Source organism: Sorex araneus, chromosome 3, assembly GCF_027595985.1.
Source record: "Sorex araneus isolate mSorAra2 chromosome 3, mSorAra2.pri, whole genome shotgun sequence".
Taxonomy (NCBI): Eukaryota; Metazoa; Chordata; class Mammalia; order Eulipotyphla; family Soricidae; genus Sorex; species Sorex araneus.
Window position 1 is genome coordinate 70,633,329 of NC_073304.1, and position 12,637 is coordinate 70,645,965.

The 12,637-nt window shown below is 37.5% G+C and overlaps 1 non-coding gene across 1 annotated transcript; it reads right to left on the reverse strand.

Moving 5' to 3' along the window:
• Positions 1 to 794: 794 nt before the first annotated feature.
• LOC129403706 (U1 spliceosomal RNA) lies at positions 795 to 955 on the reverse strand. Its single transcript, XR_008629403.1, has one exon. It is a non-coding gene; the product is annotated as a U1 spliceosomal RNA (small nuclear RNA).
• Positions 956 to 12,637: the final 11,682 nt, after the last annotated feature.

Here is a 12,637-nt window from a genome sequence, read left to right on the forward strand (position 1 = left end):
ATTTCCTATTACTGGAAGAAGACAAATAATTTTGAAACCAAAAGGTATATTAAGGTTTACTTGATCAGTAGATACATAAATTAGAAAGTGATTTTCATATTAATATTTAAGAATAAGTTGATTAAATTTTGATTGAAAACCAGTTTGTTTACACATTGTGTAATTGACTTTCAAATAAGGTTTGTATATTTAGATGATGTTTGTGTTATGCCAATTAGTAAGATTACATAAGTCACATAAATGTCTATACCGATATGATGGCCCCTAAATAAGTTTAAATTTGAGAAATAACCAGATAGTAAAATCAATGACTAGAAGTTTTTCAAAAGTAGGTGTAATCTTTTTATTACACCAGCTTCATTTTTTAATCTATTAGAATTTTTATTCTTCTTTTCCTCTCCTTTTGTTGTTATTTTTGGGATGACTAGAGATTGCTTATAGTTGGTTGTGGGGTTCACACCTGTGATGGTGATAACTCACCAGGCATCACACACTTGTTTGTGGTGCATGAAAAATAAATAGTAGTGCTTATGTAGGTCTTACACACTTCAGTTATGGTGCTTACAACCATACCATTGGGTGCTCATAGAGCTTACAGGATATCAAATTCTCTGTCTCATGCTTGCCAAGCAAGCATTTGGGTCCCTGCTTCCTTCTTTGTAATTTAAAATAAAAGATACAGGTCATATAAACTGACATTTAAAATCAGATTTATCATGGCTATTTTTCTCTATTAAGACTTCGTCAGGTTTATCTCTTTTCTTTTTAACTTTATCTTTAATATGTAAATAAGCCAGGAGAAAGCAGAGATACAGTCCCCCACTACCACAGTTGGGCAGTCCAGTTTCCCACATTTGGGGAAATGACAGGGGTCAGTTCATCCTGAGTGCAATAGATAGTCCCTCCCTGGGAAAGCCATCTTTGCAATACTGTATCTCCCCAACCAGGAAACTATTGCCAGGCTTTCTCCGCCCCTCTCAGAGAGCCCGGCAAGCTACCAAAAGTGTCTTGCCTGCAGGGCAGAGCCTGGCAGGCTACCCTCAGCGTAGTCAGCATGCCCAAAACAGTAACAAACAAGTCTCACAATGGAGATGTTACTGGTGCCCGCTTGAGCAAATTGATGGGCAACGGGATGACAGTGACAGTGACAGTGACAGTGACCTCTGAAACAGACTCATTCTCTGATCTTTTCCCTGTGAATTTTTCTCTCTTGATCTGCTAATTAGAAAAAAGACTGGAACACAAAATATACAAATCATGCTTCAAACTCAGCAGTAAGGAAACAAATAACCAATTCAAAAAAGTGAGGAAAAGATCTGACACCCTCACTGCACTCACCCCCTTATCATCTGTCATTAAGGAAATGGAAATTTTAAGAACAATGAAATACTGCTACACATCCGTTACAATGGTAATATCCACTAACAACATCAAATACCTAATAAAGATATGGAGCAGCTGGACCTCTAATTTCTCCTTGGTGAGGAAAAATAATCCTTCTGCTTTAGAAGACATTTTCAGTTTTTTCTTTGTATTTATTATTAATAAAAATTATATGAGGCGCACCTTCTGTCAAATTTTCTTGTAGCCTTGAAGGCTGCATAACTTTATTTGGTAAAATTCTTTGGTAAATCAGGCACACCAGTAATGTGTACCGTGTAGGTGAATGAATAAAAGTATAGTTCAAATATCCAATATTATCTTTTCTGAATTTTTCTGAAGTTCTGACATGATATTATCTTTGAAAAATTAAATATATGTGTTTATCATAGAGGAGAATGGAGCGATAGCACAGCAGGTAGGGCGTTTGCCTTGCATGTGGCTGACCTGGGTTCGATTGCTCTGTCCCTCTCAGAGAGACCAGCAAGCTACCAAGAGTATCTTGCCCACATGGCAGATCCTGGCAAGATACCCATGGAGTATTTGATATGCCAAAAACAGTAACAACAAGTCTTACAATGGAGAAGTTACTGATGCCCGCTCGAGCAAATCGATGAACAATGGGATGACAGTGCAGTGTTATCATAGAGGAGAATATAATTATTGAGAAGTAACATAACAATTTGTGCAATTAAAGATGTGCAACTACTCATGCCAGAACCAATTTTTTTGCAATAGTTGCATAATAAGAACAGTACACAACAAGAGCAGGAGTACTGTGGGTTTTTCCTAGGACAACAAAAGACAGACACACTAATGAAACTAATACACTGTTTCGGGCCACACCTGGTGGAGCTCAGGACTTACTTCTGGATCTGTGCTCAGGGATCACAACTGGCAAGGCTCAGAGGAAAATCTTGTTAGGTTTTTGTAATTTTATTTCAATTTTTATTAATACTACAATAAAAAGTGACAAATATACTGGCTGCACACTTCAAAAAACACTGTACTGACACAAGCCTGCTACTTTTATTAGTAATAAGCACTAGAAGTTAGGAATGTACAATAGAGGAGTTGGTGTGATACTATAGTGGGCAGGGTGTTTGCCTTGCAGGCAGCCAACCTGGGTCACATCTCTGGAACCCATAAGGTCCTTAGACCTCTGTCAAGAGTGATCTCTGTGCCCCTGAGTCAGGAGAAAACTTTGATTGAGCACAACTGGGTGTTGCCAAAAAGAAAAAAAAAGGAAGAAGAGAAGATATAAATGAATGACAGGGCCCAGAGCCATGCTATAGCAGGTAGGGCAGGGCGTTTGCCTTGCACATTGCTGATCCAGTTTGATCTCTGGTATCCCATACAGTCCACCAGCACAGTCAATAGTGATTTCTAAGTGCAGATCCAGGCTAAACCCTATGTTTTTCCAGGTGTGGCTTCAAGACAAAAATGAAAGCAAATATACAGTAGATATACAGGAAAATGTGAAAAAATACAGTCCAGAAAGATAGTACAGCAGGTAAGGCGATTGCTTTTCATGTGAACAAGCGAGGTTTAATACCTGACACCACATATAGTCTCCCAAGTTGCACCAGGAGTGAGTCCTGAGCATCTAGCCTGTAGTAGGTCAAAGACAAACAAATAAAACAAAAAAAAAATTCACATGTAAATTTCTGGGTTTTTGAAACAAAAATAGTATACTTTGCCTTGTACATGATCCATATGAGTGAAGGTACTGAATATGAATTAAAAATTTGAATATTGTTGGATTAGTATTATTATTAGTGGGGTATACATAACTCATAAATCTAATTTTGATTTCAATGTCACCTAGTTATGGTATCATACTGCACAAAATTCACTACATGAACATATTTCTGCCAGCACGAAGTACTTCCTAACAATGTACTACCCACTCACTTGCCACCACCTTCTTGTTAAGAACTATCACGAGACCTGATATAAGTTGCATTTTGTGCATTTATTTGATAAATCATTGCTACAACTTTTACTGTATGCTACAGAACACATGAAACTGTTGGTAAACAGTTTTTCAAAATTTTGTTTCTTTCTACCCATGATGTATTCAATATACCCAAAAGAGTAATGATAGGTCTCATTCCCGTGACCCTGAAAGAGCCTCCAATTGTTGGGAAAAATGAGTAAGGAGAGACTGCTAAAACCTTGGGGCTGAATGTAATAAAAATGTTACTGGTTCCCGCTCGAGTAAATCAATGAACAATGGGATAACAGTGATACTGTGATGAGTGAGTAGGGCATTTTCCTTATACACAGTTGACCTGTATTCGATTCCTCCGACCCTCTTGGAGAACCTAGAAAGCTACCAAGAGTATCCTGCCCATAGGGCAGAGCCTGGCAAGCTACCCGTGGTGTATTTGATATGCCAAATAGAGTAACAACAAGTCTCACAATGGAGATGTTACTGGTGCCTGCTCAAGCAAATGGATGAACAACGGGGATGACAGTGCTACAGTGCTATGCTTCCATAGGCCTTTATATATATTTTTAATTGCCTCCCAATTGCCTCCCTGAAGCTACTGCCACCCCCTGGATCTTTTCAGTACCCCCATTCCCCATGGCTTTTTTGGTAAACCCTATGCAGGAATATTGCTGAGCTTCTTCTTAAAGAAGTTCATTGGCTATCAAAGATACCTATTTGAATAAATTTTATTTATTTTGCTTTGGGGCTACACCCAGCTATGTTCATGACTTACTCCTGGTTCTTGCATGCAACTAGCTCAGGGATCACTGCTAGAGAGGCTCTGAAGACCATATGGGGTGCAGGGGACAGAACCCAGGTTAACCCCATGCAAGGCAAGCTTCCTACCCTCTGAACTATTGCTCCAGCCCTCAGATCAGTTTTATAAACTATTCCTCAGTTCTAGAGTTGCCAAAAATGAGTGATTTGTTTTATGTGTACGTAAATTGAGTTTTCATGTCTGGGCTGCTGGATTCAGAGGGGCAGGGAGTATGACATACTTGTCATAGGTTGGAGTCACAAAAGATTCTAAGTGTTTTCATTGCAAGATATTTATTAGTGAGCCAGGCATATAGTTCAACGTGCATGCTTTGCGTGGTTGAATTTTGAGTGCACACTCACGTTTATCTTAACACCTGAGGGAAAAAAAGAAGCAGGATTAGGTAAGACTCTGAGAAATGAAACTGTGTTGTTATATTAGTTAACTGTAGCCTCATCACACATCAGGGTGTAATGTCTAAATCTTAACACTTTCCCTGTGTTTAGTCCTCAATCAAGTTGAGAGTTCAGAAGGGCCAGATTTTAATAGCTGGGCAAAGGCCAAAAAAGTTGACACTTGATGGCACTGTGCTGTCTTCATTTCTTCCTGCTGCTCAACAGATTCTCCCGATGGAAGAATACTACAGTAATGAAGCTCCTAAGAGCTGAAGATTCCAAAGCAACAATTTCACCAATTTTCAGTCATTTGATTATACTCAACAAAAGGTGAGATGAACTGCAACATTCAGTAGTAGGAGCAGCATTCGTATAACAGAGAGGGGTAGAATTTGGAAAGGAATTCTAGATTCCCACCTCTGATTTTAAGACAACACACTCAAAATACACCCACCCAAGAATACTACAAATTCTCATTCCATTGTCACATCAGTTTATATCCCAGGAGAATGAACTCCTATTGCTTTTTAACAGTACTTGTGAAATAAATTATAAAATATTACCAAAAGGTTTTTTGTCCAATAGAGACTCAATATATACTCATGACGAAAGGGCATGCCACAATAGGAATCTCCAGTCTAAAGGAGTAATATAGGAAACAACAATTACTGATTTATAGTGATTCTGAAATCTAGCAGGCATGTCACCAATTCCTCTCTCTCTGCAAAGGATCCCACTTAAGTCCTTAGAATGACTCTCCACAGCTTGACTTTTGTGTGATCCCTATTTTTCCACAGGAAGTAAGATATTTTTATGACTAACCAGTTTTCCCAGTCTGTGTCTTGCTCATAGGAGAGTACTAGTGAAGAGGTCTTTGTTTCCATTTTGATTTTTCTCTATCCCCTTTTATCCAAGTTTCTTAAATTTCTGGCAAAAAGTTTCATCTTAATACGCATTTATGCTGGACTAAGACTTCTAAAGTCATTCTCTCTATTTTGCTCTTATACTCAGGACAAGGGAGGGAAAATATTTTTAAGATTCTTCAAATATTTCTTTTTCTAACCTAAAGAGCCTAAGAGGTACTTCCTAAAGATTCTCAAAAACTCTGCTATTCTAGCAGAGCAGATCAACAAGAACCTGAAGATACTGATAAGTCCTGTTATATGTATATGAGTGGGCCCCAAGGACAAATCCTTTAGCTTTCTAAGGGTTTACTAGACTTTCAACTGAATCCTTGAACTGATTTTTATGTTACTGTTGTTTTTTCAGGAATCACCCTGGATTTGATCTTTTCCGCTAGGTTTTAATTCACTTTGTAATTAAAACCCAGACTGACAAGTTGAACATAAAGCATAATTTATGTTTCATCAAAGCAAATCCTGATTTGAAAGTATTTCTTTTAGATCAAAGTTTTGTTTACCATGGAACATGGGTAAAATACAAATTGCCACCTGCTTTTAACAATTGCTTTATTGTAGCATAGTCATGTCCATTTGTCTATATATTTCTATTTCTACTTTTGTGCTATAACAGTAGAGTTGAATAGTTGCTATAGACACCATATAGTTGTTAAGCCTAAAATATTTATTTTTGGCTCGTTACAGAAAATGTCTGTTGATCTATACTTTATACTGCTTGATTATGGAATAGTTCCTTGTTTATTCCATTTTATCCAATGAAATGATTATATACAGTGATCATATTTACTTAAAAATTATTTGACACAGCATTTTTTTCTGGAAACCTATTTAGCCAAATCTAAGTGTATATCAGATATATTTGTTATCTTTCTTATTGCCACTAACTACAGCATTGTCAAACACTCCTTTGTGTAACAGGGCAGAAACCTACCTTCTTTTGGGTTCTAATAATTTTTTTACTGACTTACCTTGCCCCTGCATACTCCCCACTTGGAGCACCCCTATATTCACTGCTTAGTCCCAAAGTCATATCACTTACTTTAGATTTTGGTTGCAATAGTACCTCATTTTAGGTACTAATTCCTGATTTAGTTATTTATTTCTAGTTTAAAAATTCCAAATCATAATGGTTGAACATAGCTATCATTAACTCTCTTTGATGATTTTCTATCTTAAATTGGGCCAGAAAGCCTTTCCTACTATTCACATACTTGTCACTGTCACTGTCATCCCGTTGCTCATAGATTTGTTCGAGCGGGCACCAGTAACATCTCTCATTGTGAGACTTGTTGTTACTATTTTTGGCATATTGAATACACCACAGGTAGCTTGCCAGGCTCTGCCATGCAGGTGCAATACTCTCGGTAGCTTGCCAGGCTCTCCGAGAGGGGCGGAAGAATCAAACACAGGTCGGCTTCATGAAAGGCGAGCACCCTACCGCTGTACTATAGCTCCAGCCCATTCACGTCCTTAGGACTCTAATAATTTGAGGACATAAATAGGAGGAAATGGACAAGATGGCTCTAATAATCATTTATTACTGTATATTATATTACTTAAGTTAGTTTCTTAAACAATACAAATTATTATCTCACACTTCTTATACATCAGGAATCTAAGTTGTAGCAGTGCTGGGTTGTATTGGTTCAGGGTCTCTCATGACATTGCAGTTGTCAGTGGAATTGTGGTCATAAAGACTGATAGATATATTTCATGTGTTAGTACACAGGCCTTAGTTCCTCACCACGTATCCTCAGCATAGGATAACACAGGTTTCTCATGACATGTGGTTGGCTTCCCTGAGTAAATGGTCAATGTTATTTTAATCTAATCTTAGAAGTGACATATCACTTCCTTTGTGTTCAGTTGTTCATACACACCAATATTATGGTACAATTTAGAGGGGACAATCTGTCAACACAAATAACAGGAAATAGCCTTCACTGGTTGTTATATTGGTGACTGTCTACCATAATCACTCACGTGAATTTTAATTTTCTTATGTGATTTTAATTTTAATTTTCTTATGTGATTTTAATTGGTACTGGACATAACTAGAAAGACTTAGTTCTCTTTTTTTGTAGTTTACTTATCTGCCTTATGCTTCTTACAGTATGGAGGCTGAATCTTAGGATACAGAAGAAAGAAGCTTTCAGTGATTGATGGGGTGGTACGGTCATAAGAGGTTTTAGGGTACCTGTGAGTAACTCTGGATAATTCTTAGCAATTAAACTGGAAAGTTGAATGACATAAATAAAGGAAACAGCTTTTCTGGCCCTGTAGTTTGCAGTGCAACACCCTGCAAAGCTCAAGGGCCACATAGTACTAGGTATTGAACCACATCTGTTGCGTGTAACCATGTATTTAATTCAGGGATTAGAAGTCCTAGAAGACTTTTCTACAACATTTTATTTGTAAAAGTTAGTCATATAGTAGCTTGGATTCAATGAAAGCAGAGGTTTCATTGAAAGAGAGACATGAATGTACAAGCAAGATAAGAATTGTTAGGGAACACTTGTGAAAACTAGCTAATGAAGAAAATGAATAGTCATTCTCCACCTAAACTGTTTCAGGGTTGTCCAGTCCAGAAATCAGATGTGAAGATTGCCATTCCTGAAATGTCAGTATGGCTGGGGTACAGAGACAACTTTGAAAGAGTGAAAATAAAGGTTTAGGGGTGAATAGAAAATACCCATCAGAATTCCGAAATAAAGACCACAAGTCATTTCTTGGAAATTATTTTTCAACACAGGATGATAAGATTAAAAATTTTCAATATCTATGAAAGTAGTTTAACGAATTAGATGGTTGTTATAATCAGACCCTGAATATTTGCCCTGGGCATTTACAAGGACAGAATTCTTCACCTTGAAAATTTTGTACTCTGTGGTACCAAAGTTTGAAATCACTTATGTATTGCAGACTGTTTTGATGTCTATTCTTAGATGAAAAGGTTTAGAGAAATACTGTAAATCTTGTAGATTAACTCCCTAGACATTTATATTCTCATGATTCTCATGGTTAGACCAAATATCACATTTCCTATTTTTCTATATTATTAGTACCCTACGTTGGGTTCATATTTACTTACAAATTCCCTTTTCCACCAGGCAAGTCAACCTTCCAAAGACCTGACCTAATCTAGATTTCTCTTTGTAGAAATGAGGTCATATAGCTCTATGTTTTTGACTGAGGGGCAGTTTGAACAGATTCATTTTCTTGACATTGAATGTGGCTATATTTTAATGTTTTGCTATTGGAGTGCCTAACGGTAGTACTTCAGCTACTATTCCATATTGTTATATTGCCTCAGACATTGCATATATAATCACCCTATTTTATTATCCTATTTTATTCAGACCTAATGAAACCAATAAAAAAAAGAAACAAAACAGGATCATGTTGTCTCTTCAATGATCCAACTTGGAAGAAAGAATTGAATCAAACCCCTGGTACTTTAAAAAGTGGATAACTGGTTATTTAACCATGCTTATGGCAGAAACAGTATTTTCTGAATTTATTTTATTTTAAGCACCACAATTTGCAATACGTTAACAGAAGGTTTCATGCATAACACATTCCAGCACCATATCCTCCAATAGAGAGTCTATTTCCAGAGCCCTCCCACCCTTTTTCTCCACCCCCTTGGCAGTGGTAAGTCTCTTATAGTTCTGTTTCCATTTTTTTCCCTACTATGTTCCTTTAAAAGGCACATATGAAGAATATCTGAATGGCGGTTTTTGTCTGCGTAGTCTCCGTTGTACTTGTGTCACACACACACACACACACACACACACACACACACACACACACACACACAAAGAATGCCCAGCACATAATAGTGTTCCCGAAACTTTTGTTCCATGGTATTTTTTCATGACAATCTAAATTCATGTTCTATGGATGATTTCCTGTCTTTTAAAAGTTAACATCAAAAGCTAGCAGTTTGGCATCTTGACATTCAGCGCTAATATCCTAAGTAACAAGCTTGCTTTTCTGTAGTACATTAAGAAAAAAAAAACCTTCCTATGGGACTGTATGTCCTGAAAGATTTTTTTCACCATATAAAAGCACTATTAAAGTGTTTTCATAGTTTGCTATGTATTTGAAATTTCAGCTTTTAAAAATATATCTAATTGCTGTCATTTTAAAAAATCCCTTCCATTAAGCTAAATGTTTCATATCATCACTTATAACCAAGTAGGTGGTCATCAACATTGCCAAAATTCCTATTACTCATTCAAGAACTTCCATTAGTCTGGAGCTAATATATATTCTTAATGGCTTATTTTCAAGGTAATACCATATTTTAAAACCGGACACGGTACTATTTCAGGTGCAATGTGTTTTGTAAACATTAAGCTTCATATAAACTGGCATTATTACTACTCTTCCCAAAAATATAAAAAGGAAGTAAATATAAAAAGTAAGGTAACCAACATCTTGCAAAAAAAAAAAAGAGCAGGATTAGGATATCATCCATTTCTTCTCCACCTACGTCACTAGACAATAAAATTGTAAGGAGTTTTATAGGCTACTTACCAAAATATGATTCAACCTATTATACTGGCCCTGTGTGACAAAATTATTATTTAAGGCTTTAGAGATAATTTTGTTGGGGACCAAGAAAGACACAGTGACAGAGGATCTGTCTTACAAGTGTACAGCCCAGAATTTGATTTATTCCTATTGATGCCCACAAAACATTAAGCCCATATTCCTGAAGCCCTAATCTTTGGAATCTCAAGGCACTCCAACAGACTGTTTTATTCCTGATTCACCTCTGCCAGATGTGCAATCACCACTAAACACCACAACCAAGGTGTGCAACCATCAGTGAGCACAGGTGCAAGCACCACAACTGGATATATGATCCCCCCTGGTAAGCACCACAAAGAAGTGTGAATGTGATCCCATAACAATAACAAGAGCTTTGTCTTCGAAGTAGAGAATTTACAGAGTATAAAAAGTGTATGCAGACAGAAATCTCTGAATATCACTAAGTGGCTTTGCTTAAAGAGCAACTGAAAACTTTTATTTTTTTTTTATTTAAACTTCCAGACTTAGATAGATTTAGGTAAATTCTATGGAAATTTCAAGGAAATAGTATCAGTCATAATCAAAGTTATTTCAGAAAGTGGAAGAAGGAGTTGCAAAATGTTTTAACACATTCTATTAATAGAATATGGTCAATGATACTAAGACTAGTTGTTGGGGAGAGAGGAAGATTTCCTCCTACCTCTCTAGGCTCTTCTTAGGCTGGTCATTTGTTAATCAAATTAATGTCAGGAAATTAGGAGGAGAATAAGAGGGAACTTTTTTTAAACCAATTAACATATTCTGAGCTAAGGATCCAGATCAGGTCCAGAATTTCAGGAAAAGAGAAAGTCATAATGAAATAATGCACATAACAAAGAGTAGATCCTCTAAGATTATAATTTTTCTCTGCCATTCAGATAATTTCTTTAGATTGAAGGGTTATTTCTGAAACTCAAACATGAAAGTTATGTAACTGTATCTCACAGTGATTCAATAAAAAATAAATTTTATGATATTAAAAAAGATTATTTTTGGCAATAACTCTAATCATGAGTATTCCAGACCTGCAACTCCCATCTACTTTCCTTTAAAAGAGCTATAAAGAAAATTTTCACTAGATTTTTTTTTTTTCTTTTTGGGTCACACCCGGCGATGCACAGGGGTCACTCCTGGCTCATGCACTCAGGAATCACCCCTGGCGGTGCTCAGGGGACCATATGGGATGCTGGGATTCGAACCCGGGTCGGCCGCGTGCAAGGCAAACGCCCTACCCGCTGTGCTATCACTCCAGCCCCAAATTTTCACTAGATTTTAAGGTCTTGAATTATTTCATTTTTTTGTTTATTTCTTTGCTTGGGTGGGGGGAGAGGGGCACACCAGAAGGTGCTCAGGGCTAACTCCTGTCTCAACATTCAGAATCACTCCTAGCAGCCAGTCCTGGGGACTACAGAAGTTTCCAGGAATCAAATCCAGGTCAGACACATGGAAGGCAAGTGCTCTTCTTGCTGTACTGTCTCTCTGACTTTGGGTCTTACTTGATTTCCGCTTGGACTTCGCGACATGTGAAAGCTTCACCTTGAGGAAACCTATTTTTCACAGACAAATACATTACAAGAAAATATACAAATACCCTTATTCTATCACTAAATCAAATCTCATATATTTACAAACACATAGATATACATTGACATTTCTTTCTGTTCTTTTAGAGTGATAAATTCCTACCTTTCCAGTCCGAGTTTGGATTTAGATGATGATAGCAGAGAAGTCTTTGAGGCACGCAGTTGCTAATCACAGCTTGGTGACTATCTGTGAAGTAGAGCCAAAGAAGGAGGAGGTCAAGCTAGAGAATACAGTATAGCAGGTAAAGTAGGGCTAGAGAGTAGAGTACTACAGAAAAAGTAGGGCTAGAGAATACAGAACTACAGGTAAAGTTGGGCAGTGAGGTGAATAGTGCCAAATATTAAACCGAGGTGAATGAAAAATTTTCAATTTGATAGAGTGATAGTACAGTGGGTAGGGCATTTGCTTTGCATGCGGCCGACCTGGGTTCGATTCCTCTGTCCCTCTTGGAAAGCCCAACAAGCTACCAAGAGTATCCCACCCGTACAGCAGAGCCTGGCAAGTTCCCCGTGTCGTATTCAGTATGCCAAAAACAGTAAAAACAAGTCTCATATTGAAGATGTTACTGGTGCCTACTCGAGCAAATTGATGAACAACAGGATGACAGTGCTACAGTGGGTAAAAGCCAATTCAATAAGACATTATTCAATCTAGCAGATAGAAAGAAGCTCTGAGAACCCTAACCAAGTCACCACAACCAAGTGTGCAGCCTCTGGACATCCTAGTTAAGCAAAAGGATTGGAACAATGTGTGTGGAGGGATGAGGGGGAGAGGGGGGAGTGGAATGGAGCTCTATGGAACTCTGAGGAATTCACAAAATGACTTCAAAAAATTTTTTTTGGTTCTTGAGCCACACCCAGTAGTGCTCAGAGTACACCTCAGCTCAATCTTTGGGGATCTGCTCTTAGGGCAGCAATGGAACCTGGGCTCTTGCATGCAAAATATCTGTCAGCCACTTGAGCTATCTCCTTGACTCCAAGAGAAAGATGTTTATAGAAAGAAGAAAGGTAGAAGAAGGAACATGGTC